This window comes from Octodon degus, unplaced genomic scaffold (genome assembly GCF_000260255.1).
Source record: "Octodon degus isolate 3935 unplaced genomic scaffold, OctDeg1.0 scaffold00006, whole genome shotgun sequence".
In the NCBI taxonomy this organism is placed as follows: domain Eukaryota; kingdom Metazoa; phylum Chordata; class Mammalia; order Rodentia; family Octodontidae; genus Octodon; species Octodon degus.
Window position 1 is genome coordinate 28,828,478 of NW_004524582.1, and position 6,640 is coordinate 28,835,117.

The following is a 6,640-nucleotide window of genomic DNA, read 5'->3' on the forward strand; positions in this document are numbered from 1 at the left end:
AAAGAAAAGTGAGTATCATGATTTCTCTCATATGTAGACTCAAGCGGGAACAAGAATGACAACATAAATGTTGGAAAAAAGACCTGTTAGAGAAGGGGAAAGGGCTCAAGCAGGGAGCGGAAGGGGTGATAGGAGAGTTTAGGCAACGTACATTTTATCAAAGTATGTTATGCATGTATGAAAATACCACTATGAAACTCATTGCTCTGCATAATTAATATGCACTAATAAAATATCTGGAGAATTATACATCCAAACTGTAACAATGGTTACTTTTCTGGCCAGTAGTACTAACTGGGAACTTTGTTTTCTTCTCTTTAATGTACACTTAGTCCTTTTATAATCAGATTTTAAAAGTGTGTCCTGCTGATAACAGTCCATTGTGAGTACATAATCACTATTAAATACATTTATAAAAACATACCAAAAGCCAACACTCACTTTTTCATCTAGGTGAAAAATTCTAAGTACTGCATCCAGGGACTTGGGGAAATATTAGGCAATGGGTAGTTATCAATGCAAAGGTGCCTTAAAAAATACTGTACACTGGGAACTTTAGAAAAAGCACTCAATCATGATACTATCCTCTTAAAGGTCTTTAAGGGTCATTTCATCAAAGTGTCCCATTAAATAAAAACACTGGGATCCAGAGGTTACGTAGCTCTTCAAGACCACAGTTAATTATTAGCAAAGCCCAAAAGTATTTGTAATTAAAAACTCATACTTTTTAATTCCTTTCTCAATAAAGATACATGGCTGCCTCTAGCCTCAAATGCTGTGGGAGAAGATGTCCAAAAAAAGGCAAATGTTCATTTCACCAGCTTTTTACCACTTGACTATAAACTGGGCAGAAATGTGTCAAAACTATAAAAACAATCTCTTCATTAACACAGCTCATGAACTTCATGAGAAGAACACTTTGACAAACAAGCATCTGCTAGACTGTGATCAGTAGGAGGTGGCACACTCTAGTGTTTCCAGACTTTGAGAATCAGAAAGCCAGAAAAAGCGTATTCTGATACTTAAAACTGGAACTGTGCTGTAGGCTTTGCATATACAAGTTATGGGGTTCATTCAACACATCATACTTTCATTCCTCTGGTTTATTCACTTTATCATAAGAATTTTGAGGATGTCACTTCTACAGTCAATTTTAAACCTAATGTGTTTTAAACATGAATCTTTTGTACTCTAAGCTGTAATTACCATTTGTAGACTTCAGTGATACTTTACCCACCAGAGGGAGCCCATATAGATTTCCACATAACAAGAAATCTCATTCATAGTACAATCAATATTGTACAATCATAACAATATTATATTTCTATCCCCAAAATGGAAAATTAAGAGATCAGGTTCATAGAGTCCATAACAGAATTCCTTGACCTATATCAGAGGCAAAAATGATTGATTTTCCAAAATTTGTGTCCTCCTGAGTATTCAACATACCATTCGAAGTAAAATGACAAACTGGTACAGTTATCCCTCTGAATCTGCAAGGGATTGGCTCCAGGATCCCAAAATACCAAAATCCAGATGTTCAAGTCACTTACATAAAATGGCATGGTATCTAACTATAACCTGTGTACATCATCCCATATACTTTATTTTATTTTTTATTTATTTACTTTTTTTGGTGTACTGGGAAATGAATTCAGGACCCTGCACTTGCCAGGCAAGCACTTATTCTACTGCGCTATCTCCCCGGCCCCCATCTCATATACTTTAAATCTAAATATTTTAAATACTTATAATACCTAACACAATGAGAATGCTATTAAACAGTTGCTATATAGTTTAGGAAATAATGGAAAAGAAAAAGCTCTATACATATTCAGTGTAAATGCAAGAGATTTTTTACCAGGGAAGAGTCCTTTTCAATCCCCAGATGGTTGAATCTGCAGACACAGAACCTGCCAATAAATATGCGGGCCACAATATCCTGACTTACAAGTTAATATAACTTGGCCGATAGCTGCACTGACAGATAGTTCCACTCTCAGTATGTTAGACAAGTCTAATTCTTGAGCCTCCAAGATGAAATCAATTCCTGAACATGTCACTGAAAATATCACACTGAGGGGACCTATTTCAACAGCTCAATTCTAACAGGGAAAACACTTAACAGTTGATGACCTGCCAACTAGAAAAAGGAGACCACTCCAGATTCTTTTCAGGATAAAAGAAAAAAAATCAACCGACTCTCTCTGTGAATCATGTTCTATATCATGTGATACAATCATTACAAACAAGATGACTTTCTTTTAAGAATGAAGAAAGTACCATTGAGAAGAACAGCAGAGAATGACACCAACCCAGACCCTCCTGAAGCTCCTCAAAATCTGCATTCAGCTGAAACTGACTTGCCCAGAATTTTCTGCCACCATAAGGCCCCATCCAGCTTTTGCTGGACTTGTGAGGCAAGTCTAAACCTCCACACAGCTATCTGGGCATATGCATTATGTATCTACTTTGCATTCAACTGCTTTCAGGACCCAAATATGACAAAGTTGGAGGTTCCCAGGGGTTCCAGTTACACACTCCTCTCCTGCTTTACCAGGAAGCACTGCATTAGCAGGTCATTCACCATCAGTGTCCACTGGGCTCCTCAGATCTATTCTTCCCTGTTTAGAATTGAGAAAGTATAAGTAACTGGCACTTACCCTAACTGAGAAAAGGTGATGTTATTATGGTCTAATACTATTTAGTTTTCCAACCAGAAAGCTTTCCACATCTTCCTCCAACTCCACTAATTAATTACTCAGTTCTTTGAGTCTACATATAAATATTACAGATTGAGTCTTCCTAATCCAAAAATCCGTAACTGGGACCTTTTTAAGGACCACATAAGGGGGCAGGGAGATGGCTCAGTAGAATAAGTGCTTGCTCGGCAAGCGCAAGGGCCTGAGTTCAATCCCTGGTTCCGCCAAAACAAACAAACAAACAAAAGACCATGTAAGTGGAAAACTCCATATATATCACATCAGGTAACGGGGTTTCAGTTAAAATGTAGGTGCACTAAAAAGATTTTATAAAATTACCTTTAGATTATGTGTTTAAGTACACTGTGTTTATACTTGGATTCCCAAGATATCTCCTTATTTGTACATAAATATCCCCAAATCCAAAACATGTGAAATAAAAAATACCTGTGGCTCCATGAGTTTTAGAGAAGGGAGACTAAACCTGTGTCTACTTTAACTCTCCTTTCCTGTCTAACCCTACTATCACCAGCTCCACAGTTTTCATCTGTATCACATTCAATAGCCTCTTAAAGTCCATCCTCAGTATTGCTACTCATTATTTTAAAATATGAATATCATCCTTTCACACTTCTGTTAACAGACCAGAACCCAAAATCCAAATTCCTTACCCTGTTGACAATGTTCCAACTAACTCAAGAGCTGACAAACCTTTTCTCTTAAGAGCCTGACAGTAAACACTTGAGGCTTTGCTGGCCTTTGCAAGCTACAACATTGGTGTTGTAGCACAAAAACATCTACAGCCTGTTTGTCAACTTTCTCATTGCTCGGACAAAATACCTGACATCCACAGATTAAAGGAGGAAAGGATTACACTTAAACCACAAGCCTATTACTTAGTGTCATCCACATCCAGGGTCTTCTCTTTTCTGTAAATCTATCACCACACCCAGAACTATATTAAACCAATCCAGTATCACATAGCATGATACAGTCACTCCCCAAAGCCCCACTTATGTGCACATGAAGCTTTGAGGGGATGGCTAGATGTAAGCTGTGACAGTGTTGGTAAGCAAAACTTTATGTACAAAAACAGGCAGTGGGATGGATTTGGCCCGCAGGCCAGTGTTTTCCCCTCCTATATACCAATCCAGAACAGCCTCAGGTCCTGGCATTCAGACCCTCACTGAGATCTCATCCAGTATGCAGCTCTTGTCACACCAATCTTGCCTCTGCTCTTGCAATCTCCCCATGATGTGCATCCCTAACTTAGCTCACACTCTGCTCTTCACAGGAATGTGACTGATACTCCTCCTAGATCCAGCACAATAATTCACAAGGCACAATCTGATTACTCCTTTCTTGCTATAATTTCTGTTAATTCTCCCCAAAGGAGATTCAGTTATTCTTTACCTGTATTTTCAAAGAGCCAGGACATGTGTCTCATAGGTTTCTGTGCCCTCACAATGCCTGACACATGTCAGATGTCCAATGCTTAATGAATAACGAAATAAATCAAGTACTGAATAAGTATAATTTTAAGAGCTGCAATCCTCATAAGTCTCAACAAAATTCAGAATTGTAGTTCACACAAAGATCTCACTATTACACTTGATCTTAGCCAAAAGGCTGAGAAGCGATGATCTCACTATTAATATCATAAAAAGTCTCCAGCACTGAGTTTCGTTTCCAGTATATACCCAGTCATTACAATACATAAAAACACACCACCATGAACCTGAAGAAGCCTTGGAGTGCATTAATTCAGTGGTTTTTATAGTGAGTTTGAGTGGCAGGTTCCTAAGGGATGCCTTAAGGAGAAGGTGGAAAGGTTGTAAAAGGGTGGGCTGGTTAGTGAATGTCTCTTCCCTGTCCTCCACCTGAGCTTCATAAAGGCAAACAGCACTTCTGCTCTCCCACTGGTTCTACTGCAACCTCCAAAAGGCTCTCACTCACTCCTTCCTGCACTTTTTTTTTCCCTTTCACAAGCAAGCACATGAAACGACAAGGTAGCGAGTAGTTTAAAGACTAAAACTTGGAAGCACTGAAGAACATGGGGAAGGCAGACAATGAAAGGGAACAAAAATTATCCATATAGCTTCTTATAATATGTACATAGTGTTATGAGGTCCTAATAACTTGACTCACAAGCTAATTATTATTAGATCCATTTTATAGAACTGGAAAATGAGACTCTCATAACAATGTGCCCAAGTTCACCCACTTCTAAGCAGCAGAACCCAGATTGGATTCAAGCCTCAGTCCTCTTTCTAATCCTATGGTCCTCATTACTCTTATGACCCAAATAAGTTAACTAATCAAGTTTCTATTGCAAAATGGCACATTTATCAATATTTGGAATTGTTTAAATAATATAAATTCACCCAAAAATATGAAATGGCATTACTGTCAGTTTACAATTTAATGAGTTGGTAGGCATTTCAGTCACATTTACTAGTATAAATTTAGCAAAATTGAACACAAAGGTTAAATATTTTTTAAAAAATGATTTTAAAAAATCCAGCCCTAGGTGGGGAAGATCAAGATTCAACAAAACTTTATTAAAATTAATATAACATCTATAGCAATTCATTCAGATGCAAATCTGGTATCAGCAATATGTTTTGTCAAAAATGAGAAACAAAAGGAATATTGAGCCAGGTAAAATATATCCTAGAACAAACAGCAACAACTCAAACAAGACATTCAACAAAAGGGCATTACTTATGACAACATTTCCTTGGGTCTGGCAACCAATGTATTATGGATTGTATCTAACATCACCCAAAGCCTTATCTAGTCATAGGTGGAGCTTGTACTGCTGGGTCAAACATGTGATGCTAGACTGACGGACAGTGTAGGGTTAGGATTAAGGTTGTGAGTCGTACTCACCAAGAGGGCAGGAGCCTGGATAAGATATGAGAGACAGGAAGAGGGTCGCTTGTAGCTTGTTGCTTACTGCTTATTGCCTTCTGCCTGCCTGTCTGCCTTAAGCCCTCTGCCATGCCACCCTGCCTTGGAACCAGCCAATTATGGATTGAAACCTCTACAATCTGTGAGCTTTTAAAAAACCTTTCTTCCTTTAACTTTGGGCATTTTCTCTCAGCAACAAGAAAAGTACTAAGACACAAGGTTAAACTGAAATGAGAATAAGTGCTTCTAGTATCGGCCAGACATGGAAAGAATGCAGGCCAAATGAAACGTCAGCCAGACTGTGGCAGAAGCACAGGAAACCCATCACTGCCTCTCTGTTCTAATTCCCACAAGCAAAGACGGGAAGCAGGGAGCAGCTGCAAGAAGAGATAGTACACAATGAAGCTACAGGGAAGAAAATCAAAGTTTCTCCACAGCATGCACACTTCCCCACATCAAGAGGGGCTGTGGCCCCCACAACATCCATGTCCCCAGGTAATTATACATCGAAGCTTCCCACATCATTAAACAGCAGAACTGGGCCTTTCAATGACATGCAGTCTAACTTGCTGACAAGTCCACCAAGATTATCTCAAATGCTTCAGACAAGTAATCGTCCTTGTGTAATGACCTCCAACGACAGGGAACTCAGCACCCCAGAGTCCCAGTATACTATCCATGAGGACTGCTACTACAACATACCTAAACCATATTTTAACCACTCAGAAAGACAACCACCTGATCACAGGACTCTGCACAGGGCCTGACAACAAAACCTTGCTTCTCATTGCTACCATACTCAAACTCCCTCTCCTTGAGCTGGGCCCCAAATTGGCACACTATTAATCAATCAATGATTCCCAACACAGCACTCCAAAAACCAAAACTGTGATCTTCATACCAAGGTTCCAAGGTTTCCATTAAAGGGAGCTCAGCTTGGATCTAACTGGGGTTATAGGGAAGGGAAATTCCTAATTTTCTTTTCTCCTATTTCTAACTGAGGTCTCTCTCTGTGATCTGATATA

The 6,640-nt window shown here is 39.0% G+C and overlaps 1 protein-coding gene and 1 pseudogene across 3 annotated transcripts in view; both read right to left on the bottom strand.

Moving 5' to 3' along the window:
- The window catches only part of Stx18 (syntaxin 18), a 115,695-nt gene that overhangs the window by 84,501 nt on the left and 24,554 nt on the right, over window positions 1-6,640 (bottom strand). The gene's annotated exons all lie outside the window — the stretch shown is intronic.
- On the bottom strand, window positions 4,201-4,343 carry LOC111812471 (annotated as a pseudogene).